This window comes from Pholis gunnellus (assembly GCF_910591455.1).
Source record: "Pholis gunnellus genome assembly, chromosome: 13".
Taxonomy (NCBI): Eukaryota; Metazoa; Chordata; class Actinopteri; order Perciformes; family Pholidae; genus Pholis; species Pholis gunnellus.
Window position 1 is genome coordinate 16,415,618 of NC_136540.1, and position 27,824 is coordinate 16,443,441.

The window sequence follows — 27,824 nt, forward strand, 5'->3', positions numbered from 1 at the left end:
TACAGAACATTTCGCCACCAATGTTGGCTGTATAGATGCCCGTTTTTAAATATGGGAGTTGCTGCACTTGAGATTTGCAAGGGACTCTCCGCAGCAGAATGATGGTCTTTGCGGTGCTATTGTGGCTCCTGCGGATTTGTCTCCCACTCCGGATTCCGTATTTGGCTTTATGGGGAAATCATGAAATAGGAAGGCGGAAAAAAAAAAAAGAAGCAAAGACTGAGATAAGAGCCCTGAACCTAATAGCGATTCAGTCGAGACATTATCTGGGATCTTTGTGTCGTTTTGTGCACCACATCCTCCCTTTGTCTTATTGCCTTTTCCACATTAGACACTTATATTTCTATTGTCTTCTTTTACCGGTACTGTTTCCTCTCTTTCTCTCAAATCAATAGTGGTGAACTGTCCTGGAAATACTAATGCTCAAGGAGATCCTGGGTAAATGGGAATGAGTGTGTGTGTGTGTCAGGATAGAGCATTGGCTTTTACGTATAAAATGAGACATTGTGTTGTTTGATATTTAGTTGAATACTATCTCGTGCCAAAGCTGCTACAGCAGTATCCCTGTCTCACTATAATCAGTGTCTACACACTGCACTATATGTCACATTTGCATTGCACATCTTAAACAGCACAGTTGTATTCTAAGATGGGGACTAACTCTGCCTCATAAAGAAACCAGAGACCCAAAACTGTCGTTATAGTGTCAAGAGACAAATGTTATAGCCGCTCCACTGATTCCCTTGACTGAATAGAGGCCGGCTTTGGGAACACAATGACTGTGTCAGAGTGATTTTGTGAGGATTTTGTGGTTCTCCTTAAACACAATAAAGCTCATTTGTATTTTACAGCTCAAACAGGCATTCTGAATTTGTTTTCTGAGTTAATTGTCACATTCATTGTAAGTGTAGGAGCGGCAATTCTTATTGACAAATCGTTTTTTTTTTCTCCCTATTGTTGGAGTTGGAAGAGAGGTACACTACTTATTTATCAGCAACACATATGGAGGGTAAAATAACAAACTAGGTATTTTGTCGCAAATATCAAGTACTTAACATACAGAAGCTACATCTAAATTTCAGGAAAATGGAGTCGGCTTGAATTTTTGTTCCAGAGCTGCTGTCATAGGAGTCTTGAATGATGTCTTGCAGACAATTGAATTGTTCTTCAAGCCTTTTCTAGATATCCTCATGAATGTGTTTGAATTTTTCTCTCTCTCTCTCTCTCTCTCTCTCTCTCTCTCTCTCTCTCTCTCTCTCTCTCTCTCCATATATATATATATGGGGACAGTACCATCTTGGGGAATGGGGGGTATGAGGGATTAGTGTTTGCACAGTGGGGTGCACCTCATACTTCAGTAAGACTCTGTATTCCCTAGCTGCTACACCATGTAGACCAACCACAGACCTAAGTACTCTATTTCCAATCTACATTCAGTATCAAGTACCTGCTGTTTAACTGCTGCGAGATTTTCAATTACCTGATTGGGATGTCTCCTTTAAAGCGGGATGGCAACATAATGACTGTGTAGGCTTCGCAATTTAGTGGTCAAATTTAAATACCACTTGTAAAGTTGTCTTTTCTAACGCCATATATTTAGGTGTTCGCTTCCTAGACGTAGAAGCTACATCCTGATATCTTGCTCACAACTTTACCCCTAACCTAATTTGTCCTATGTTATCTCCTCTTGTGCAGAATAGGCAGTCAATAGGTTGTTTTTTTTCTGGAGCTTCAGTTACATAAAATAACCAGTATGTCCAGGGCAGCCTCTAGTCTTCTTTGTGTAATTCAGAGCAACAAGGCTACGGGGATGCATATTTGTATGGCTCCTTCAGGGGCTGCAGGATACTGCCAGTATTGCTGCAGCCAAAGTTGTCATGCAATGCTGCGGGTGGAAGCAAGCGGGTGGATGAAAGTGCTGTGGTGTTGCTCTGACAGTGAGCCTAGCTCAAAATGGTCGGTTTCCTTAGAGTCCACACACATCCTCAAATTTTCTAATGGGCTGTAGCATTGTATTTTAACCAGTGGCTTAGAAAATGTAGCAAACTTGAGGGGTGCTGCTCCCCCTGGGTGCATTTGTGCTGTTCAAGCTCAATTTTGGTGGTTCGTCATGCATTTTATGAGCTTCAGTCTGACTGAAATTTGAAGGGGCATTATTCATCCCATGTGATGCAAAACACTTCAGCTGTTTAAGATGGTAGCAAAGCTTGAAATATGTAAATGATGTAGAAAAGCCAGAAATCTACATCTGGCACCCTTTCCAAAACAAATAATACACCTCGTAGACAGCTGTTTGTCTTTTTAAATGAACTAAGCCTTACTAAAACAACACTTATTTCTACTCAGTTGCTTTTCCGTACACGTTGCACAGTAGAGCTCATGACAAATCAATCAGTAGACAGTAACCAAAATCATATTGTATGTCTCGTGTTGTATTGATCCTCTGAACTGACTGTGGCTAAGATGGAAAAAACAGCAGGATATGTAATGAAACTGTCAGAATTCCATAATTTGGAAGAAATTGTTTATGTTTTCCAAAACATGCAATTCCCCATATCATTTGCTGCATTATACATGTTTTAAGTTTCTTTCCTACAGTTAAGCTTGTTCTTTCTGTGCCTAATCATTCGACTTCAGGCTCACTACAGTGGAACTGTGGTGTCTATTAAGACAGTATGGACGCACTTTAATGCCATCTGCATGGTTATTACAGTATGTGTCATACTGTAGCAATTTTACAGAATTGTGGATTTACAAGAAAAGTGCTTTGTACATTGAACTTGTATCTTGCTTTCGTTGACAATGACTGAACCAACCCAATATAAGAATTGTCAGCTATGTTTTTCTCAGGCTGGAAATAAGAAAGCCAAAAATAAGACCTAGCAGATTAGCAAATTTAATCCAAGGCCAGCAAGGGAACATGCACTGCATCAGCTGATAGACCATCGCGGGGCACAAATGTGGAGTTTTCTTACTCTCGTTGAAATTCTATTTCCTGCAAATTTGACACAAATGATAACATCAGCCATTTCTCTGTGAAATGAGTTCATGTCTGTTTATTATTAGACGGTCTTGTATTTTTTTGCTTGATAAACAAGGCTCATTGTGTTTTCTGGTACTGTTGCAGCATGTCACTCGTTTCTCACATCCGAGTAAGTCATTTTAATATTCAACCGTCACCTGCCGTCAATGTGTACAATCACACATGGCCAACCACCGAGCCAGCTTTTCACATCCTCCGTCTGCTTTGTTCAGACGCTGCAGCTGAGCACTACTTCAGAGCAACGCCAACAAACAACTGTGCGACCTCCAGGCCACCAGTGGACTGGCACTAATCATCAGAGCGAGTGGCTGTTGATGGAATTAGAACAGCTCCCGCAAACTATTAAGAAAAGGACAGAAAGACATAAACAGTGATGTGTTGAAGGGAGGTGTGGGTGGAAGGGCAGCGGATGCAAGGGTGTTCATTAGTACAGAACTCAAGAGCAAGATGAGTCCCCCTCTGTTTGACTGTGCTAAGTGAATTAGAATAGTCACTCAGCCAGACAATCATCAATTAAATCCCCCCCAGTTCCAGGCAGCCAGCAAACTGAACAGCACACAGTGCTAGATAAATCTACTGTCTGCATTGTGTTTTTTAGTGCACGGTTGTAATTATTTTAATGAGAGAGAACGCATTGGACATTTATTTGAAATGTTAATAGATTGAGTGGAATTAATGCGAGAGATTCATAGGTTAAGGTACAGTTGTGGAGGAGCATGTAATAATAAAAAAAAAAAAGCATGAGAGTTGTTTCAAAAATTGTTGTCAAGCTACTAGTGCTTGCCAGACAAAAGGGAGGTAACACAATTTTGAGTTGGAGTTGGAGTTGACGCTCCTATTAAGGGAATCCTCCAGTTGGTGCTTATGGTGGAAAAAAACCCTGATGTCCAAAAAACACATAGTAGCCGTAATAGATGATGCAAAGCAAAGGACCGATGCTAGTCTAAAATACAAAAGGCGGTTAGAGTTGTGATATGTTGTCAAGATATTGTTGTCATAGAGACAAAGCTCACGCGCAGCGGGAGCGCTGGGATGGAACGCTCCCCAGGGCCTTGTGGGTGCTTTTCTGCCAGAGAAAAACGCTACACGGATGGACACGCGCGCCCTAACAGGGGTCCTGACTGCTGATATTGACATGATGCAATCAGCTCGCAGAGCCGACTCACCACTCTGTTGATCTTTGTGAACTGCAAAAAACACACGCCATTCTAAAATTGCAGACGTTTTTGTTGTTGTTGTTGTCGTTTTTTCTCCAAACAAACGTTGATTTTGACATTTTTAATAACAAAATGAATGTTATTGAGCTACAAATGTCGGCATAATTTCTCTCTTCAATTTTCTGAAATTGAAGCCTGCTACCCGTTCCTGTTTGCTAATAAAGAAGAACGAGGAGAAATACGACATTTAGAATTAGTATGCTAATTACATTTGTTAGTAAGACCAGAGACCAAAATATGCAACATTCAAGCTGTGATTGGCAACATCAAATTGTTTCCTCTCCCTCATTTTCCCGTTTCACTCATCAAAACAAAAATGCCACCCATACATTAGCATGTAAGAGTCCTGTAGCACTCACAAATGTATCTAATTTGCGAGACTGTGCTCTTTGAGAAGCAGTGCTCTCAAACGCCCTTTTGTGAACCGGTCTTGGAAAACCAATATGAGCATCTTAGAGTCACCAATCCATGTTTGGTTTTTTTTATATCTGAGAAAAAACTTTCGCACTTTAGGATGTTCTGTGTTTACAAACTGTGTATTGAAAAGGATGAGAACGTCACTGTCTCTTGTCTATCTCGTCTTAACTAACTTTAGGAAAAAGCCAAGATAAGCCAAGATACATGTATTTTGTACACTGTAAAAAAAAAAAAGGTTAATACTTCCAAAAATATCCATGTAAAGAACTATCATTTTAATTTAGAGTGCATTTATCAACATTATTCAATTTATCTAACTTGACCTCCGCTTGTGTTGCGTCTCCTCCCTGTTGAGAAGTCATCTGTGTCCTTATTCCCTGCTTCCTTGTCACTGTGTTCTCTTTAGTGATGGGCATTCCTTTGAGCCATTCACTGCTGTAGCCTACGCAGTAAACAACATTAGCCTAATTGGGATAATTTGACAGTCAAAGCCGTGGGTTTCTCCAGGCATTAAATAGTGTTCTCTCCCAAAGTGCATCACATGGAAGGAATTATTTCCCACCTCCATATTTGTGCTTTAAAACTGGCATACACCATGTGTATGTATAGTGGATTATAAAGTATTTGTGTTTGGTCAGGCCTGGGTTCTGGTTGGGGTTTTTGACGTGGTACCAGAAATAAAGCTGCGGTGAGCCATTGTTATTATCAAGCACATAGTTAGCGCTGTAGCGATTCTGAAAATGTAGCACACCACTTACAGTAAGGTTCAATAGGGTTTCTATTAGACGGGAACTCTCTGGTGTTTTGGAAAGTGGCAAGTTGCCATCAATCATGCATTTCACTCTTACCCATTGACAGCATCCAAAGTTAGTGCCTGCCAGCCCTGTGTGTTCCCAGGCAGATTGTCAATGTTTTCTGTGGGTAGATAGGTTGGCCACATTTCACCATCTGTTGCCAGTCCAACAGCCCTCCTGTGTACTTATCCCCTGTTTGCCTTCCTCTGCCTTGCTCTTGTTAAGCCGCTACACAGCATGGAGTTTTGTGAACCCAGCTGATCAGAACTGATCTTTCTCGGCTGTTGATGTGTTGAGGATAAGTTTGTTTTCTCATTATTTTCCTTCTGCCTTCACCAGAAGTCGTTCTCTTTATATTACATTATAAAGTCAATAGGTGTGCAGTATACATTTCACATTTGTAAATTAAAAATGATTGACTTAAAACTAAAACTAAGTATGTTGAGAAACTAGCAAGAGTATGCTAGATTAAAAAAAAATATACCGCAAAAGTATCATTATGAAAGTAAACATATCACAATGAATGTAAATAATGAACATGGTTATTGTTAATAATCACAGCTCAATGAGAACATGGGCAGAGAGTGTCCAGGCAGGTAGGTAGATAGGCAGGTAGCCTGTCCGATCATTTCATTTGGCCTAAAATGAAAAATGAATGGATACCTTATTACAGTCCTGCGACAGCCACAGATACCTTTTAATTATGATTTATTTTATTTTGTCAGAGCATTTGATTTAGTGATTAATGTCAGGATTTCAACAAATAAAACAAAAAGGTTTCGAAGAAAATTACCGACCCTAAATTTAGGTTGAATAACCTAATTGCTTCATCATTTTGACATTATGACACAACAGAAAAACAATTATGTGTTGTCTATGGCGTTATGCTCTGGTCAGTAAGTTCTGATAAACCAAATACACGAGGGAGAAAAAAATCACTCTGCCGTTTCACTAAAAGCTGAATAATTGTGATAATGGTGCAATAACATTTGTCTTTTCATTATGATTCAGTGAGTGGTATCTGATAAGGTGTATGTGAACTTTCCGTGCACATTGTAGGAGCTTTATCCTTCATGATTAGGTCAATTATACGAATGGGGAAGAGTTGTGAGATTAACATTATCATTTGCTATGCTGTGAATGATGGGTATCTAGTTGGATGTATGGGTAAAAAGCACCACCATTCAAACACAGACTCAACTTAGATGTGCAAAGCTGTCAATATACCTTGAAGAGTATTGTTCTTTAAAAGCCTTCGGTGGCAATTGCACTGGAATAAAATCCCTTTTCCACCCAAAATCTCTGATTACAATAACACTGAGGCATATCTTTTTGCAGTGGTGGTATCTTGCTGTTGCTGGGCAGCACATAATCCGCTATCAGTGCTGTGTGTGCCAGCGAGCTACACATAACTATGTACAGCAGCTATGTTAAGGCAATCAAAAACACAGCAGTAACTGAAACACAAATCTAAAAGTTTACCCGAAGGTTCGAGTGCCCCACTAATGTTCCTCTTAGCTTGATGTGTGTTGTGCATGTCATGGCAAGTTTTGTCCGTTTAATCAGATGCTGTAGCTCCGGGTGGTCAGTAATAAGCACTACTCGCCTTTTTCTCCATTTCTGTTGTTGACAGTGCAGTAGAAAAGGACACCCCCTGAGCTCTTACGATTAGGCGGCAGAGGAAAAGCTCCAGAGCATTTATCTGTTCCGAGTGGAACTTTTTCCAACTCAGGGCACTTAGAGCCCTCCTTCAGAGTCTCACAAAACACATGAGATACGCACAGAATGCTTTAAACCCTTTACAATTAATTAGAAAAAATGACGAATTAAAAGGTGTTCGTTGCCTGCGTCTTCAATCTTGAGTGATTCATGTTCAACTGCCAGGATGAAGAAAATGTTACGAAGGTTAGAGTTGAAGTCTGTACAATAGGACAATAGGTTGTTGTTGTGTATTGTAAGTCTCTTTGGATAAAAGCATCTGCTAAATGACTGTAATGTAATGTACTGTAAGGTTACACAGGAAGTCAAATAATGATAATGTACAGTTGATTACCATCTGTTTTCTCATTCCAGTTAGAGTACAGTAGTAGAATCCCAATGGACTATATGCATGTTGTTCATACTTGCTGTAATTGCTGTTTAGTTGCAGTCGCGGATTATAATAGCATATTTGCCCTTAATAAGACTGATGAAATTACCATACAACCTTTTGAATAGCTCAACATGTCTCATCATCTGTTTTTTTTGTTGTCTTTGTGTCAGCGTAAGACAATAATAAAACAATACCACTATATAGGATTTTAAGGTGGTCGCATGCTTATAACAGTGCAAATATAGAAGTGGCCAGAGCAGGCAAGTGGAACTAATTTATGCATATTTTTTGGCTGAAGACAGTGAGATAAGGGGCTAGCATCTGGTGCTAACTGGACCATGCTCACTCCTTGGAGGTCTGTGCATTACGAGGTTCGGTAAGTTAGCTAAGGGCTAGCATCTGGTGTGAATTGGGCCATGCAAACACCTTTAAGAGCTCTGGTGCACTTTCTTACAGTTGGTTGGAAGAAACATATGCCTGGTGTGAAGAGGCATACTAAATGGATTTACTGTGTTGCAGCTTGTCGTAGCTCTCTAATTCTCTCAAGAAGCAGCCGCATGTATGTGTTAATTCAAGATACAATTCAACATGTTACATTTTAAAGTGAATTAATGTCATTTCAATGAAGTTTAAGGTGTTTTTCAAAGTAGGTTTTATACATTCAGGGGCCACTATATTAGGTACATCTGTACAGTCTTATGAAAGCCAAACGGTTTTGCCATGAAGTCTATTTTCGTGAGGCCTATAATGTTCTGTTTTTATTGATACTGTCATAAATTCATTAAATTATGTGTTTAGGCACTTAGGTCATAGCTAGTGATTCTGTTGGACTGCATTATAATGAGTTTCTTCCTCCCTTATGTATGTAAATAGAATTGACAAAACAGTTAAAAGCCTCTCAGTATGATGTAGCTCAGTACAACACCACCTTTAGCTATGACCTCATAACAAATCTATAATTGCATTTACACATTTCTGACAATGTAAGCAAAAACAGAAATGTATGAGCTTTGTAAAAACAGGTGTTGTATTGGATTAGATTGACAGGTGTACCAAATAAAGTGGCCACTATTACACCCTGTGAATGATTTTGCGTGGTCGTGTCACTATGTTGAATCTTATTACTTATTAAATTAAATTGTGTGGCTATGCTTTGGCCATAGGCAGGGTGACTTTAATCTGAAGTTGGCTTTAATTTAAATCTATATTTCTCCATAATATTCCTACTTCATCAACGTCCCCCCTTTCAGTACTGTATTGAATTTTCATTTCAATTTCAATAATGCACCAACTCAGCATTATATCTCTCCCCCCATCAGGAAGCAATGATAAGTTTGTCAAGGGAAATTCTAACAAAAGATATTAGTTAATCAGCAATTTTCCATGAAAAAACCTAAAGTGCTGATTAAAGAGAAAATAGTCCATTGAAGCAAAAAGTATGATTAAATCGTATTGAATGGCTCAATGTTGTCCTTAGTTGATTTGATTTTTTCATGCGCTCTCATAAATGATTCCACCTTCCTGGATGTGCTGTTCTATTAAATGCATCATTAAGTGTAGTGGTATTGTTTGAATTCATTGTGTGAAAAGACACAACTAAAGCTGTAGTGTCTTGGCGCCTGATAGAAGGTATTGTAAAAGTATTCAGGAAATAGTGCCGCAATTCAAGGATGATGTGCTGAAACTAGGCTGCGCTCGCTGTAAAAGTCCAGTCTAATGACAGCAGCAGTCAATGCCATCCATTAGTATAACAGTGATTGTGTTCAGGAAGTCACTGGCAAAACTAAAAGGTCATAATGGGTCAAGCTGCTCCCATGCACCTGTCACAGCCTGTGACTGAGGCTCCCCGTTATGAATAAACCAAATATTCCTGTCTGCCTGAGATGTCCAGCCCACAGATTGAAAATCCTCCAGCAAAACAGTGTGAAAGGGTTCAGCTGCCAGCCACTCCGTCCCTATCTGACAGACAGCGATTCTCATTTAGTGAGAAAAAAAACATGTTTGCTGTCAGAGAAGCCTTGAGTTTCAATGCTTATTAACTTGCACGAGTCAAAGGAAAGACATGTGGTAAAAATGCAACCGGATATTTTTAAATACGGCCAATCAAATAGTTTCAACTACCACCTCTGTCAGAAGCATACCTGATAGATTTACATTCAACCATGCTGTACATAGAGAAACTTTTGATCCTTGTATTTTGTGTCTGTACACGTTTGGGTTGGGACTTGGCAAAGACGGACCATAACACACACAATCCATTTTCGATATGGCGGATCACAAAATGATTCATTACACGCCGCTACCTTTCGAGGTAGTATATTGTGATGCCACACACAGTAATACATTATAGGCTATAATTTAATGCAGTCGTGTTTCAACATTTGAGTTTGAAATATGTCTATACATCTCCTTTTAGATGAGTTGGCGCTGGCTTAAGCTTCTCCATTAGCAGACCTTGAATGAGGCCTTCACACTACTAGGGATACAGCTGTAACTTACTGCAGCTGTCATCTATGGACACTGCAGCTGGGTGTCGCCTTTCTGTTTTCTGAAAGCTACATCCAGTCATGTTTTATAACCATTATATCGGGTATCAATATTAGGATGAACAGAAGGGATTATGGCCAGGGGAAAAAGAAAAAGTAAAAATCCCATTTGTAATATTCAAAGTGACCCCGAGCATGCCCATGTGCTCATACTACATGCATGTGTGTGTGTGTGTGTGTGTGTGTTATGAGTGCCTTTTACTCGAGTGTGATACTGTGTGGGCATGTGAGTGTGACAAAGCTAAGTCATGTGTCTCTCAGCAAGATGTTAATGGTTCATTATTGTTGCTGTGCAGTGATTGATGTACAATCTCTGCGTAAAGACTTGACTTGGGTAAGAGGGCATCTTCAGGCAGATTTGCTTCTTATGAAAAAAGAACACACACAAGGACATTGGCACATTCACAAGCAGTAGAATTATAATGTAGTATCTTCGTTCTTTCTGGTATATAAATCTGGACTGGAAGCTAGTCATTGAGTTGAAATATCTTGTCTTTTCATGGTGTTCTTCTTCAGTGGTCTCCAGTCTGGCAGGGGGTGATGGGAGTGAAGAAAATCACCAGCCAGCAAGAGGGACCCGGTAGTTGGTTCATTATTCATGTGGCACACCCAACATTCCACCAATCTAGGCCAAACCGCTGTTATATCTGCTAAGTGTCACCTTCCAGACTTCCGTTTGCCCATTCATTCACCCCCATCACATCAGTTTGCCCACAAATCGTCAACAACGGCATCTCCTCGTATCCTCCGATTCACAAGAAGTGGTGAGTGCCAGCAACAAAAAAGACGACATCAGACTTCCCCATTGTACACCTCAGTGAGTAAAAAGGAAAGGGAAGATCCGGAAGCTTGATTAATTCATGAAATCCACCGAATGTAGTGTCTTCCTTATATCCAAGAGCACGCACTCAAGCATGTGTTTCTGCATGCGTTCTACCTGGGTGAGGTTATTTCATAAATAAGTGCTCTATACAAGACAGAGTGAGCACCGTTCAATGGCCTGTCGCTGCCATTTATACCAACAAGTGCTGCACCTCAATGTGTGTCAATTCATTCTCCACTGTTGTACGGGATGTAATTGCAACAAGATGGCAAATGAGATTCCATCTGCACCTGACATGTGTTTGTGTGAAGCAAGCAATAGTTACTGTCGGTTTTGCGAGTGGTGGTCTGGATGGCGGATTCAGAGCCAGTGTACTAGGGGTCACTATCTGAGCTGCTGCAACGCATGCCTTTATTTTCTGTCCTTAACACCAAGTTATCGGTTTCGATCTCTCATTCACATACATAATCCTGCCTTTACATTCTTCCCAATAAACACACTGCATACTCCCTCATCACTCCCCTCCTTAGACTTGGTGATCTGTGACCCCCTTGGCTTAGATATTTACTCGGTATTTGTGGAATTTACAAAAGCCATATATTTTGTAGGTTGCTTGTATGAAGCCGGTGCCTTCCACCTCATGGAAACGTGTGCACTGCTTCTATGCTCCATTTACTGTCTGCTGTGAGGACTCTTAAGTCCTTAGCTGCAGCTGTAAAAATCCCTTATCTGAATTAAAAGTGATAGGAAGCACATGTCGTGAGCTGCAGGGCCTATACTGGCTTAACTTCATACTTAAAGACACTTTACACTAGTCCACAATGAAGGATGGCATGCCGTGTAATTGCATTTTTAGTAGAAGTGAGACATATTTTTTGCCAAAAGCTCAAAGGCTCTTTCATTCACAACCAGTGTTTTTTTTTTTTTTGTCTTGCAAGAGACTGGCGCAGTTGCTATACACGTCAGGAAAAGGTTTTTTGTTTGCTGAATTCAGTGTAAATGTCAAGCAGACACAACAAGGCTAAGTGGATGTTGCACAATATTAGCATGTGGTAGATTATAGGGGCCACAACACTTGGCCATTGTCCTCGTTTTACCTTTTCCTCGCAGCAACCCTTTATAGACCCAGCCGAGTACCCACATTCATATGCAGGACAGCAGCAAGAGCTAAACACTGCACTGGCTATCGTACATATTTGACTGTACATAAATGATTATCACAGCAGTATTGAGAAAGTAAAAATAGGCATTTTAGTTTAAAGAATACAGGTAACATCCATTCGATTATACAGAGGGCAACACTGTGGAAAGCAGTTTTATAAAGCACTTGTGTTTCTGTGTAAATGATGGTGCTCTCATTGTTACCGGGTTAGCTTGGTCTCATGCTCCAGTAGTTAATGTGCACTAGTCCATTGCTGCAGATGTTGTCCGCATGGGGACTGGAACTGAGGAGTGACCAACAGAGCTCAGCATGGGGAGGGATGGACAGTGTGTTCCAGAACAGATGTTTCCAGCCTTTGTGCGTTTGTCATTTGGGCTTTAATCTGGTCAGTGAAGGGCATTAGAGAATATAGAAGGCGAAGGGGAGGGACGGTGCATGCACGGGGACCCCAGCTGTCTGCACCCTTCAGAGGACACCCACCTCAAATCCACATTCAAGCTCATCCCAGTCAAATCCATACCCATGTACTGTACACGTACAAGGCAACCAAATGGCACACACTTTGTGATTGGCTCAGAATTAGGGCACATGGGGTATTGTTGAACCTGTGGAGATTATGCATTATGCTTGAATCTGTGGAGATTATGCAGCGCTGGGATATTATGCCTCCATTTTCTCTGATTGCCTCTGTGTTATTTCCCTGCTTGTGCCACGGTGAATATCCCGATCATTTCATCCTACTTTTCCTCCCTAATATTGAACCTCATTTTCTTTTCCCTTTCCTCTCAATTCCTTTCTGTTGTTCTGCACCCTTTATTCCTCTCCTTCTACTCTTCTCTTTCACCCCCCCCCCCACCCCCTTCCTCTCCACTTCTCCTCCTTAGGGCCTCTGGCTGTCTCCCCACAAGTGATGTTCTCCTGGCCAGATGATGCATGCATATCTCTTGTGTCTTCTTGATGCTAACTCACGTCGACATTTGCACGGCATTGTGGGATTATGCTCTCGGTCATATTTCATGTAATGATGAGAATGATGATGGTGATGAGGATTCAGGGAGGGAGGGGGTGTGGGGGGTGGGGGGGTGTTTTCTATTTTCTACCCTTGTCTTTTCTTCAATATCAATCAGTGCAGTGAGATAAGATGGAAGATAATGGCTGTTCACAGAAAGTGGAGAAGGAATAAAAAGTTTTGGTTTTCACTTTCCATGTCTCTTGAGCAACACCAGTCTGCTACCTAAAGAAGCAACTTCCATTGTTCTCCGTGTTGCGTCAGTTTTTAATTTTGAACAGCACCACTTTCGAAGCTGCTAATCCCTTGGTTGTCTGTTTGCCTCTCGCAATGGATGTTTTTGTTGTTGTTGTTGTTGTTGTTTTTTTTATTCACCTCATGGTCAACCGTGTTTACATGAACGCCATGTTCCGCCGGAAGAGACGGAGTGAAAATCATCCCTAATAGAATGGAATTTTCCTTGCATGTGCGCTAACAAGGGAAAATGTGTTCTCAGCAAAAACAGAGTTAGAGGGAAACAGGGGGGGGATAACCACATTCAGGGAAAGAGGGAGTATGATTATTGGACTAACCCTGGAGGGAGGAAGGATGAGTGGGGGCCATGGCAGACTTTTTGCCCTCCAACAGTGTCTCCTGTGTGTGTGTGTGTGTGTGTGTGTGTGTGCGTGTGTGTGTGTGTGTGTGCACGCAGTGTAGTTGTGTGTGTCTATGAGAAAGTTAGAGCGAGATGCGGGGGGTAGTGTGCACATTTCAGGGACTTGTCGGTATGCAAAGCTGTGTCAGTGGATATAGCATCTATGGAAGAGAGATTTCTTCACAGTCTTTGCTACACCCTAATTAATCTGCTTAAACCTGCTAGGCCTGTCTCCAGCACTCTTACACATCAGAAAAGCCAGGCAGCTCTGAATCCAACCAGGATTTTCTCCATGGATGCCAGTGGAAAATCACTCTAGCCCCACAGCTGACAGCTTTCTGTCAGAGTGTGCAGAAATGCATATAAAGTAGAGACAAACATAGACCTCATCATTTCCCATGATGGATGTTTTGTGGGGAAGCAGTTGTCACAAGGGGTCATGAAGCCTATGAAACAATCAGGTTGTTGGTTTGTATTGCCTTCCCGCATCCTCTGCCTGTTGGGTGGCACACACTTCCGTGCTGTAAGTAACAGATAAAGCAATTCATGGTGGGCAGTGTTCTTTTGGCCTTGCCGTATGATGTAGTTGTGATCGACATCTTACACAAATACCAATGACAAAAGGGTGACGGTCATTTTGTCTTTTTAAATGTCTTTCACTCACTGTTACTGCTAGAGCTAATGCAAACAATTCTCCTGGAAATATCTAATGGACTACATTCAGGCCATATAGTCAACTGTTTGTGAAAGCTGTTGTGAAGAACTGTCCAAACTTAAATCCATCACACTCACCTACCTTGCTACGTTGAGTCTGCTCAGCAATATGCAGCATTTTTACAGCTTTTGCCTGCCACGATGGATTACCCATTCCCGCGGCGAGTGTCAAATAATTGCAGTTGCTCTTTGCAGCAATATTTCACGACTGATTTGACCAATTAATCCTGATAATGGATGGTGTTGCTAATCTAAATATGGTTTGATCTGGAGGGCTACTTCTTTGGTTGACATGTAACAAAGCGTCTCAATATACAAGCTTAGTGTGAGTGAAATCTTGTAGTTTGTGTGAATCAAGACTTGACTGATTGTGATTTAGTTAGGATGAATGTATGTATATGTGTGTGTATGTATGTATATGTATCATTTGAACTAATAGATATCACCGTGAAACTTCCCTAGTGGATTACTGACATTAAGGCAATTATTTAGTCTAAGTTTAAATTTGCAAATATGTGATCATTTGCATACATTTCCAGAACATAGATCTGAACATTGGATGAAGTCAGGTTCAAAATTATGATTTCATTTTGTTTACATTTTAGAGTCCAAAGTTTTTAATCGAGGGAATTTGGGTTATCTCTTTGTATGACTTAACTGTTAACAGCCTTGAAAAGTCCATTTTGGCCATGTTTTTAGGAATGAAATATCAATCCAGCTATGAATGATGTTCGATTAAACCTCTATTAAAAACCTTCAGAATATAGATAGGACTGACATTGGAAGGTTTGGTGTAAGTGCCACTGAAGTGGAGATTTCTAGCTCAGAGTTTGAGAAAAACCTAATTTTAAAGATATGTATTGTAAAAATTCCATATATTTTGCCAGTGAATAGGGTTAAAAAGGTAACTAATCACCTTAAACATTTTGCTTAAATGTACATTTGAAACATTATCTAATGCTAACTTTTGGTGAATAAGGAGAAATTTGTCGACACAAAACAGCCCAAAATTTCAAAATTGATCAGTGCATGAAAATCGATGACTTTGCTTCTGGTGTCTTGTCAGCACGGTCCGATTCCTTGATGAAACGATTTACAACAACACACAGGAGGCTGTTGCCTTCAACCCGCTGTCGGACCCCCGTCGGGGGGAGCAGCGCTTTGTGGTCCGCCGGTCCCCACTGGGAGCCGACACCATGCTGGTGGAAAGGGAGGCACTGAAGAACCAGAACCAGAACTGTCAGTAGTAGCAAGTTTAAGTGCTGCTTCTTTTTAGTATTTTTTGAAAGGAAGAATCTAATTTACCATCCATGTGTAGATGACGTTCTTGCACATCTATGACATGGAAAGAACACAGGTACACACATTTTGGGGGATTTTAATTAATCTGTATTTTAAGGTGTGCTACTTGTTTAGTGGAAAATGGATGAGAAGATTAACAAAATAACTCCATTCATGTAATTTGCTAAGCCAAAAAGCACTGTTTGTGTGGATTTATGTTCGGTCAGTTGTAAATGGGGCAACACAGACCCACATATATAGTGTATTTAGGGTAATTGGGTAAATCCTCTGCCAGCCAAAATGACATTATATACAAATCTTAAGTTTAGATACAGCAGACATGCTATGTTTTGTACCTTTTATTAATGTAAAAAAGAAAAACAGTAAGTTTCAATCATACTGCTGATGTAATTTGATAAGTGGGGACACATTTTTATCCATAGAATGTAATTGTCACCCTCTCTACTTAATTCAGACTTTTCTTTCAAGAAACTGAAAGTACCGATTTAACTGCATAATACTGCCCACATCCAGCTCGATTCTTCACTTAGTCTCCTCTTCGGTTCCAAACAAAGATGACGTAACAGATGATCATGACGCACGGATCCCCATTACCAACATTAACATACCATAATTATAGCCCGCTGATGAATTGACATGATTAATATAAAAAGCTCAGCATGTCCAAAGAAATGATGGCTTAAGTGATACAGACTGTATTAATTTCATATAATTTGCAATTCAGGGTGCATGTTTGTGTGAGAGCTTGCTTCAGATGGCCTCAGATAACAAAAATCCATTCCTGTGCAGTCATCCACAAAGGAAGTTTTTCACCATCAAATATGGACATTCGTCTTGTCTGCTTTGCATATTTTATGGAATTAATTCATGTTTTCATTAAGTATTTACAATATTAGTTTTTTTTTATTACCAGACTGAATTTAGTTGAGAGCCACAAAAAGAGAAAAGGTTTGTAAATATTTAGTTCTGTTCTTAAAATGGATTCATTTATAATCTTGCCCAAGCTCAGTACAAGGGAATATTATAAATAACCAAAATAATTCTTATCGCTTGACAAATTTACTTTAACTTATGAAGTAGGCGTCTTTGAATTCATTAACTTTCATGCAGAAGAGTGGATTAATAAGATAATTTATGTCATCGCTCATCTTGTGGTTAAGTGTCTGACCTGCTTTTATTAATAGTTTTAAAGGCTTTTTTTCAGATTTGAACAGCTTATTAAAGCAGTCTCATATCGTATCTCAGGTCTCTTGTCCATTCTAATGTCAGGGTTAAAGATCAGAGGTGATGAGGTCTTTGCCATCAGTATCCTTTAGGGATGCCTTGCCTCAGGACACTTAGATGCCCGTGTTAATTATCCTTACTTTATCCCACTCAAATATATTTTCTTTTTATCATTGTTTTGCATATGTTGTAGATCATTTTACATAAACATAAAATGAACATAGAAAACACTACTATATTCACTGCAAACATGACCTTATTAAAATGACTGTTTCCTTAGAACGGTAGAAAGATGGTAGAGATTTAGGGCATTTATGCAAACATCAGACACACAAACATTTAAACATGCGTATGCTGACAAATGCACACACAGTTATAGTGAACAGACCGGCAATCAATGAAATGATGTTTTAATTGGACTTAGGGCGAATGCTAAAGCAGAACAGTTCCAAAACCGCCCTTCTCGTCCTGTGTCAGCTCAATTAATCCCTGATTGGAGCTAATTGCTTGTGGAAGGTCTCTCTGAAACAACAGTGGATATGAAGTAGGCTGAACGTGCTTGGCTGTGTACCCGTCACTGTTTAATGCAGTCTTCCTGCCAAACAAATCAAATATTTGATGACAGTGAGTGTCTAATTGCCTTCTATCTCTCTCACTTACTCTCTCGCTGCCTTTGATTACCAAGCACGGACAGGTGCACACTATATCGATGTGCGTGGTGTCGGGATATACATCCTCACACCATGGTTTGTACATTAACGCCGCAATAGACACTGTCAATCACTAATTCACCGTCCACCATGCCAACAGCAGTGCTTGCGGTTCACAGAACACTGTGGTCTTGCTTCACTCAGGCTATTAGCAGCTGTTAAGCTGGCTGAATAAATTGTGAGCTAATGATTAGAATGCATCTAAATTCTGAACTCTATAGCACCACATTTAGCAACACTTAATTAATCTTAATGGATTCTGAAAAACGCCAGCCAAAAAAAAATAAATAAATAAAAAAATCGTATCCATAAATTACTTTTCTCTGTTCTGTACCACACATTGCTACAAAGAACTCCCCAGGGACGCTTTAACTCTCGCACATTAATGTATATGTGTGTGTGGTGTATGTGCGCAAAGCACTTACTGTACAGTAGGCACCACCTAACTAACGCACACGTCCTTTTCCTCCTGAAAATAAGTGTTTATACCAAAAATATTAGCCCCTTGAATCAACCCCTCTCCCACTTTCCCCTTTCTCATCGCCTTCATCCCACTCTGTGATTTTTCTTTTCTTACACCATAATTCTCTGTCTTTTTATGATGCGAGCGAACGGGGAGAGCTAGGCACTGCACCAGTGCAAGCTCAGTCATTTGAAGGGATGCCATTTAAATTTAGTGTTGAAGTTGAATGAATGATTTCAGCAAGTTGTATTTGCAGGAGTATTATTATTTGCACGCACGCATGTGTGTGTGTGTGTGTGTGTGTGTGTGTGTGTGTGTGTGTGCGTGTGTGTGGTGCCTGCCATAGCGTTCTTATCACCTCCTCACACACCTGCTTCCCTCGAAGGCTGAGCCTCCCCTCTTCTCATGCCTCCTCATCAAAGCCAGATCCAGCCACAGTTGTCGCTTCCCTTTCCCAGCATGCATTCCCCTCCCCCTGTCTAGCTGGTCTGGCTCGCGTTCAACCGCCACCACTCCCATTGTATCGCTGTGTTGTCCAGGCAGTAAGACCTTGCAGGTATCATACCATCCCTCGGTGGAAAATTCATGCGGCTTGGCGGATGTAGGTGCAGGCGCTGTGTCTCTTGGAAGCACTTTTAAGGATTAGAAAGGACTACAAAGTGAAGCGCAAATCCTAAAGTTAGCTAGCACTGGAGGGAAGGACATTTTCCTGCAAACTACAGGTGCAAATCACATGTTTTAGCTGACAAAGCCACAGTTATCTGATTTGCAATACCCCCTACATACACTGACTGAAGTAATAGCACATAAGCTTAGATGGATATTCATTTTACCCCCTTTCAGTGGCTTGGGGTTTCAGTGAGTTCTATCCAAACCCAGCCATCTTTTGATTGTGATTGTGATTATGTGAACACCGTTGTGCAGATTACAGTACATTCCTGAAATGTGTTTTTCCCTAAACAACAACAAACTCACCACCATTATCCGTCCTATCTAATTAAAAGGCATCTGTGTAGGTGGCCACAATTTAAATTAGTTTCGAGTCAGCCTTTGTCCTCCATTGTAAACAGATTCCCTCATAAACTGCAATGCAGTTAAGAGGAACTTTAATTAAAGCCACAAATCTAAATGGGAACAATAAAGAGAAGAAACTCATCTCAACGAAATGGCCAAAATACATCTAAAGATATTTTAAGTGTGTTTCTTTAAATATTCAATGCAGAGGTTTACAATTGTAAAATGTACAAAGATAGTGTAAAATGTCCATCACTATGTTTTAAAGCAGTTGACGTCTTCAAATTGCCGACCAACAATCCACAACCCAAAGATCCAGAAAATCTTCAGCGTTTATGATGAATCGATTATCAAAATAAAGGGCTCTATTTAAACAATCTATAGTGCATGGTCTAAAGTGCTTTAAGGGCGTGCCCAACTCCCCTTTTTCAGGTTAACACCGCATAATCTGACATAATCTGACATAATCTGTCCCCCTATAATATGGTTTTGGGCATAACATGAAAGCGTGAGAGCAAACCAGCTGAGGTAGCAGCGGACCGTCTGCCTCCACCTTCCTCCCACTCTTCTGTCACATCAACAATTTCATTTTACTGCATATGAGCAAATGCACCAATAAGCTATTCACTGAAGAGAAGGAACGCTGCTGCGCATCGCTGTGGGTGTAACAAGCAGAGTGTCAATCCGCCTATGTAGGTGCGTCTTACTATATGAATGACGTGGCCTTTAAATAAGAGGAAAACTGCGACGTTGACTTCAAACCAGCTTTTTGTTGGTCACTGGTGCAATGCGCCAGCAATCGGCCTGACCACACTTCATTTTAAGACCAACGTGCCCATGGATACACAGATGGGGGCAAGTACTTTTGCTACTCACATAATGTGGACGCTTGGCATGAAAATGAAAACGGTCTTAGCTTTGCGGCAGTTATAAAATAAGGTCAATGATGTCACCGTCAAACTAGTTACGATTTTAGACTCTCTGCAACAATTTCACCAGTCTACGCAAACACTGACCGGATGTTTTCACGCTTTCAAGCTACTTATATTTTCCGTCTGCACCTGTTCTGTTTTTCGGACACACTTCTCATCTCATATACCTGGAAACAATTCATCTCAGTTCGGTACCATGGCAACATACACGAATGTTGCATGTCTTCACAACTCTGTTTTCTTCACAGAACTAACAAGACCTTCAATCAGCCAACCACTTAGCATCTTCTACTTGCCTTTCTGTCCGCCATTAATGTGCATACAACATGAACTCTCCATTCATTTTCCCTCTCTTTCCCTCTCCTCTTAGTCTCTGTGTTTCTTTCTACGTACCTCTTCATAGCAGTGGTGAAGTGTGCACATTTTTAATTAACTTTGTCAAAAGAATGAATGTCGTCGGATTTCTAATTAACAGGGGCTGAGGTTTAAGTGTACTGGAAAAGTAAAATGAGAATCTCCATTTCTTTGTCTCCCCTGAGGCAAGGATTTTAGGAGCAATTCTGTTATGTCTCATCGAGCATCTAGTGCAGGGTTATCGTATCAACTCGCCACTTTCCTGATTGGTTTGATGATAATGTGTCTGTTAAAGGATTGCATTTTGCCGTGTGCTTTGTGTATCTTTTTTTTTCCTAGTGCATGTGCATTCCCTACCTTACAGGAGCGGCATTTTTTCTGGTCATGGAAACAATGCAAACCTCCTCCATGCATGTAATGTAAACAATCCTACCTCCAGTCACAGAGATTCTGTGCCAGCATCTGTATGTGTGGCGTGCGTCCCTCCCTGACTGCTCTGCCCTCCCAAGAGAGCTGCAGCATTAATAACTGTAAGTGGATAATGCCTGAGCTCGAATTCCGATCAAGGTTTAATAAGAGCATGATTCAGTTGGCCACTGGCGGCAGAAGGCACTTTGTGTGTGTGTGTGTTTGCTGGCATGTGTGTACAGGGGCCTTTAACGCACAATATAAGTGCATTGCTTCTGGTGGTGCATTCAAGGATTTCTCATCTTTTGCCTCACCACGACAGAAATGTGAGACCTAAATGTGTGTCACGTCTCTCTACCAGTGTCAGGGTCAAACTGTGGTCAGTAGAAATTAACAAGAGGATATCATGAGTCATTAATAATGTAATCAGGAGGGCAGAGGTAGTTTTCTGCGCATGCACCTGTGAGGCCCCTCTCTTTTCATTTTGTGCCATAGTGCGTCAATAGTTGAAAAGGAGGGTTTTGTCATGGCTTGCTCTTGCGTCTACACATTGGCTTCGTGCTTTCTGCTGTAGATGGAGAATCTCTGCGACAATGTCGAACACCATGCACAATCAGCCGCTGCACATAGTTACAGTTTCCAGTGAAGTATAAACGCAGCTCAACAGAGTTAATTGGAGCGTTGCACGGATTCTATATGAGCATGCCTTCAACAGCCAGTCTTCTAATACAAACCGACTGGTAGGCATTGCAACACTGAATAACATAATACATTACAGCAATGAGAACAGGGACGTTCGAATGTACAGCCACGTCACATTGAAACACCTAACAATTATTAATGTTTCTATGTATTATGTAATATTAAGTTCCCCGTGGAAGCCAAAGGACACAATACAGAGGGAGCATTATTCATGTTGAGACGACGTGTGTTTTGCTGAGAGCCATTAAACATGCTATCTGTTCATTGCCATTAGCTCCAAAAGCCCAGAGTGCAAACCTGACTTTGACATCTAATCCTCTTACTCGGAAGAGGACTAATGCACGCAGAGTATACAGCACATCCGACAAACATCCTTTTTTTTTTTTTCCTGTGAAAGCGTTGAATGGCACAGTATCGATGAGAGTCCTATCTTTGCTGTCTCCCCAATCTCTTTTGACTTCCCGTCTCTGTTCCTGTCTCCCCCTTCCTCCATCCAACCAGATGGCCTCCCTCTAGCAGAGCAATGACACCAGATGTGCAGTTCCAGTGTCGACTCAGGGACCAGCTGGGCTGAGTGTGCCAGTGGTTCTGTTAATGAAAATGGCTCTGCTGTGTGTGTGTGTGTGTGTGTGTGTGTGTGTGTGTGTGTGTGTGTGTGTGTGTGTGTGTGTGTGTGTGTGTGTGTGTGTGTGTGTGTGTGTAGGTGTGTGTGTGTGTGTGTGTGTGTTGTTTACTGTGGTTCAGTGGCATGTGACAGTTGGGGAACTCTCTGTGGGTGAGGGTTTGGAGAGTGAGCCACAGCCAGTTGCACTGCAGCTCAACTCAGCCATGCAGTGCTCAACAGCACACCCACCAAGGATGAAACTATACAGCTACCCATCCAGAATAAACATTCTCTCTCTCTCTACATTGTATCCCACTCAACATCTTGCTATCTGGCATTCTGTTTTTCCATCTCTAGAGCTGTCTCTCACATCCCCCATCTTCCCTCATACGGGACATAATTATGTATTCTTTCCTCTAACCTATTTAGTAGCAAGGGGATCACTGGTCCTATTACTAATTCATACATACTGCTCAAACAAAGAAGTAGGAGTAAAAACAGTCTAGGGTAGAATTTACTCAGCTGTATTTGCTTAAAAAAAGGGATGTGTTGATTTTTATGAAATATTGCTCTAATTTTTGTATTCCTATCGCAGATCGGAACTTGAAGCTAACACTATAATGAACGTTTCATTCTGATAAAAACCTCAAGCCGCAGCTAATGAAGTTGTTACTACATGCTGCGCTCTGTAATTTAGAAATTTGCTCGGAAACAATTAATTATTACAGATGGTTCTGCTGATCAATTAAATGATAAGGAAACAAAGAAATCCTGTTTGCTTGGCAATGAGTCCGACAGTCTCCATAGGATGACGACAAATAAGCTCAGTGACAATGTTAAAGTGAAAAAAAACGTTCCTCTTTAAAAAAATATATAACTCCAAAAAGATGGATATTGCAGCATACACCTCTGTGATAGCCTAGTTATCTGAGCTGATTATGTTTTTTTTCCCATATCTCCCAGCATAGAGATTATGATGGGGGGGGTTAATACCTACACCAAATGGCTGACGAGGTGGATGAGATTCCGCAAGCTCTTAAGCATGCTCTGAAAGAAAATTCTCGCTCTTACAGGATAAATCATAGCCTTTTGAAACTTTTGAAGGGAATGTGGAGTCCACTCACCTTTATAGTGTAATATTTTTCAGCATTTATTGAGCCAGAAGTGGTGCAGCAGAGTGACACAGAAGTGAAGGCTCCCATAGGATTCAGTCCATTAAGCCAATGAGGGCAGAGTTGTGATTCCAGATATTGGAGACTTTTAAGCTCTACTCTAATCCATCTAGCAGGGCCGCAGCATACCCATGAATAGTTTGCACCTGAATTTCACTGATAAAATGTCCTTAATTTCCTGAAGGAGGATTCATACATCGTGACTGATAGAAATAGAATAGGAGTAGAACAGATATTGAACTCTTTGCCGTGTTCATTTGACTATAGGTCAAACAAATGCTGATTGTTTGTTTTCATGGTGACAACACACGTCGGTGTGGGGCTGTACAGTGTGTCAAACTCACTAGTTTGAGAACTGAAAAAATGAAATAGTTTGGGAACTCCGTTTTGGCCTACTATTCACATTAAGCTACCGTTTTCCTTTTGTCTGTCTCTTGTTGATGCTCATCATGGGACAATCCCCAATTCCTGTCTTGCAGCAAGGTAACGGAGATAGTGACAAAAGTCCCTCCTAATGCTCCGTATCACTCCGCGGGCTCGTTCATGGCAAAGACTCACCTCAGGGAGTCCGCGAGTCTGTTTATACCGAAGTTAGCACATCAAACATGGCCGCAGCTCGGACCATCCTGCTGTGTTGATTTGAATGGGAATGTTCTATTCTATTTCTATCCTGACACCCATAATAGCATGGCGTGTCAACAGCTGAAGATGCATTCCAGGACCAGTTGCGTTTTGACAAACAAGCATGACACAATTGAAATTAGTACAAACTGACAGGATATGTGTATTTTAAACACATCATGTACTCTATGAAGCTGTATTTGGGACTGAGATAAATGCTAACATCAGCAATCTACTATGCTCACAATGACAATATTACCATGCAGATGTTGACAAGCATGTGTACTACATTCACAATCTTACTTGAGCTTGTTTGCATGCTAAGAGTTGGTAATTAGAGTAGGTGCAGGCGAGGCTGAATTTCAATGATGTTTCTTGCAAATAATAGGTCATGAACCAAACTTTCACACAACCACATTCACACCTACTGGCGATTTATGGTTTCCAGTTCAACCTGCATGACTTTGGACTGGGAGAAACCCAGATCAGCCAGAGGAGACCTACACTGATACAGGAGGAACTTCCATTTAGTGTTTGTGCTGCCCCAATAAGACTTCGCTTTCACTCTAATATAAACTCCAATAAACATACAATCCACACAGAAATTGTTTATTTCCACTTGGATTCAGAGAATTTGGGCGAAATAAGCATTAATGACATGTGGGGGCATAAGACTCAGTGTGTCAGCCTGAAGGATGATTCCTCTGCTGCTGTGTGGATTAGGCTGTCTACTAAAACCACTTTGAATGCATCTGTGTTTACACACATGACTGCTGCCAGGAGAAGTCAAAATGCTGAAATGCACAGACATTTTTTTTTTACATGTAAATCTTCAACTCGTAAATGTTTAATTAATACTCTTACAGTGAAGTTAAGGACAATTTGATGTTCTTATACAATAGGAGAACAACGTTTTGTTTTTTTACTGAAGTAGATTTTTTAAATTGACTGTACTGTATTTATTTGACATCGCTGATTCTCAGTGTACTATAGTCAGGCACCAAATATCATGGAAACAGAGACCAGGTACTGTTGACTCCACACGTACTGTAAGCCAAGTAATAATTTGCCGTGGGACTGGATGCTCCAGTGGGTGTGTTGTTCTACAGTGTCTCATCAATTACATTCCCTGAGAGAAAACACCCGGCTGTTTTCTGTTTCTTCGGATGCCGAGGTTAATGGTGCTTTTCTCAAACGCCTCTGCCAGCCAGTAATTGGAGCAACTTAACAATCATAAGTGCAGTCTTTGTAGTGTAGGGAGCACGGGCTGAATACAGCTTTGTTATCTATGAAAAAGCCAACTTTTATTGATTGACCCCTCATTCATTCCTCCAAGTTTTTCCTCTTTTCACAACTTCTCCGTCTTTGTACTTCACACTGAAAAACACCACCGACCACCTTAGAAGGACGTTATGAGTAGAAAATATCCTCACATGCTCGTCCCTTTTTAGCATCTGAAACTATCTGAGTGCTTAAATAGAATATTAGAAGATATAATAATTAGCAGGGAGAGGAAAACGACCTGTTAATTTGTTTTGCCGTTTGTAGAACTTTATGTCTTTTGAAAAGCCATATAAATAGACGGTCTGAATCATTTCGGCATTTTGTTGCCTGCACATACCGAGTATATTTGTTGAAGGCCAGCAATGGGTTAGTCGATGTCCTCCCATTTCAAAATTGCTGAATTACTTGTATAATCCCTGCTCAATGACAGGATTCAAGGTGTACAATCTTAATTAATGGGAGGAATTTATTTAATTTTTTCCATTTTTTTTTTCTCCAATAGTCTCAATATAATGAGTAATCTTTGAATTTCAATAGTGAGTTGAGGACAGGCTGTGAAAGGCAAACGGGAAGACTTTGTTTGCACTGTCTGTTTGTCTGCGGGAGTGTTGATATTCCTTATCCAGAAGATTAAAACTGGATCGTCACTCTCCTAATGCCTTGCACCTAGAGAATATGTGTTGGCATCCATGTATGTGCTTGCGTCTGTCACTCCTTTTTTTTTTACATGTCTTACACTTCTGACCTTTCTTCTCTCGGATACGCTACGCAGATGTTTCCTCTCTCGTTCACCTGACCACAGACTGGGAATGGGTTTGGCACATGGCGTCGTATATGCAGATCAGACAGTAAAGTCAGTGCAGACTGGCTCCAGTGTGTCAGCAAGAGAGAAGTGCAGCACTTCATACTGCAGAGTCAGCCTCTCACAGCAGTCATTTATACAATGATTTAAAGGGTTATTACATTGCCTCCAGGAAAGAAAAAAAAAACACATCCCTGTGTTGTGCACTGTATTTCATCAGGGGGAGCTGTCTGTGTTGAGGGATAGCATGCCAGTTAGAACTCTGATTGACAGGTTGTGAAAGCATCAACAAATATGATTTGATTCTGATAAAATCAGATAAAGCATGGGGTTAGAAAATCAAATGAGCCAGAGTCCTCTTTATATAGAGAACATCTGAGCAAACGGTGTTGATACACATCATATGTGTGTCTTGCTTGAGATGCTGTGCACAGTTTCTGTCTGTCTTCAAATAAAGCGATCCAAATATTAAGAAAGAAAGAAGGAGACAGAAAAGCAGGCGATCAATCACAGCATTAGTTTACGATACGACTTGATTCAAGACATATAGCGAAATTTCATCCAAATATTGCCTGTTCAATGAATGAAATTGTCTCCTCTGTTTATAAGAGTGCTCAGTGCTTTTGTCAGCCGCCCCTATTTTTTCTCTATTTCCGAGCTTCTTTTGGTGTGAGATTGCAGCAGTGTGATGCAACAAAAAGACTGTGCTGTTTGGAGCTGCTCTTCAGGACCCACAGATTCACAGCTTATCATGTCTAAAAGTGAGCGTCGGGCCAGTCTGCTGCCTTTAGCCCACTTGGCAGCCTGGTGGCTGTTGCTCATCTGTCCCCAAGCCAGTGTGAGCACATCACCGATCTGGACCAGGATTAAAGGACCTAATACTAACAGCTGTGCTGAGATTAGCCATGTCAGTATTTACAGTTATTTTGTTAACCACTGTACCGCACGCTCTACTCAAATAAGGAACTGCTATATTTGAATTCCTGTTTTTATTCACTCTGAAATGCATTGCAAATATTTTCGTCTTTGGGTAGAGATGGGTGGAGAGATGCAGGGTAGATTATTATTGAGCCGAATGGTGGTTGGGACTAGTATGTGGATAAACAGAGTGGGAAGAAGCCCCCTCCTTTGTTTCTCAAAATGAACTATAAAAGTGATGTGTGGGGACAGGGGATGAAGAAATAGAGATTATTAACTTAAAACGTGAATGTCTGCAGCATTGAGATGTTGATGGATTGAGCAGTTTTATCTCCTGTGTGTGTGTGTGTGTGTGTGTGACAGAGAAAAAAAGGTATGTTGTGCGTGACTGTGTGTCCCTCTGTGTGTGTCAGTGCTTACAAGTGCATGAATATGCAAGTGTGTGTTCACACGGTGAAAGACCCGCTCTCTCAGCAGAGACTGATCACCCCATGATGGGCCATCACTGGAAGATTGGGCAGATTTTCCATACCTATCAGTCTATGGAAATGCCATAAATACAAAAAAAATGTATGCCGTTTTCTGAAGTGGCACCGCAGGCTTCCGTCTGATAGATAGAGTATTTTAATCTGCGTGGACACTTTATGTGATGGAAGAGGTAGAAAGAGATCCTGGGACGGCGTTGGAGAGCAGCAGGTCAGCGGCAGCTGCTCCGTATGTACGAACAGGATCTGTGCTGGGTGGCCTTGGGTTTACCAGGGGGTGTGCATAGATGTGATTAACAGAGATTTGGGGTGAATAATCTTCTAAGCCGCTCAGTGGAGCACTGGTGATGGGGGCTGGGGAGGAGATGGGAGAAGCTT

At 41.0% G+C, this 27,824-nt stretch overlaps 1 protein-coding gene across 1 annotated transcript in view; it reads left to right on the top strand.

Annotated features, from left to right (window-relative positions):
• LOC306705230 (roundabout homolog 2-like) overlaps positions 1–27,824 on the top strand; it is a gene marked incomplete at its 3' end in the record, with an annotated part of 73,805 nt that overhangs the window by 4,919 nt on the left and 41,062 nt on the right. The gene's annotated exons all lie outside the window — the stretch shown is intronic.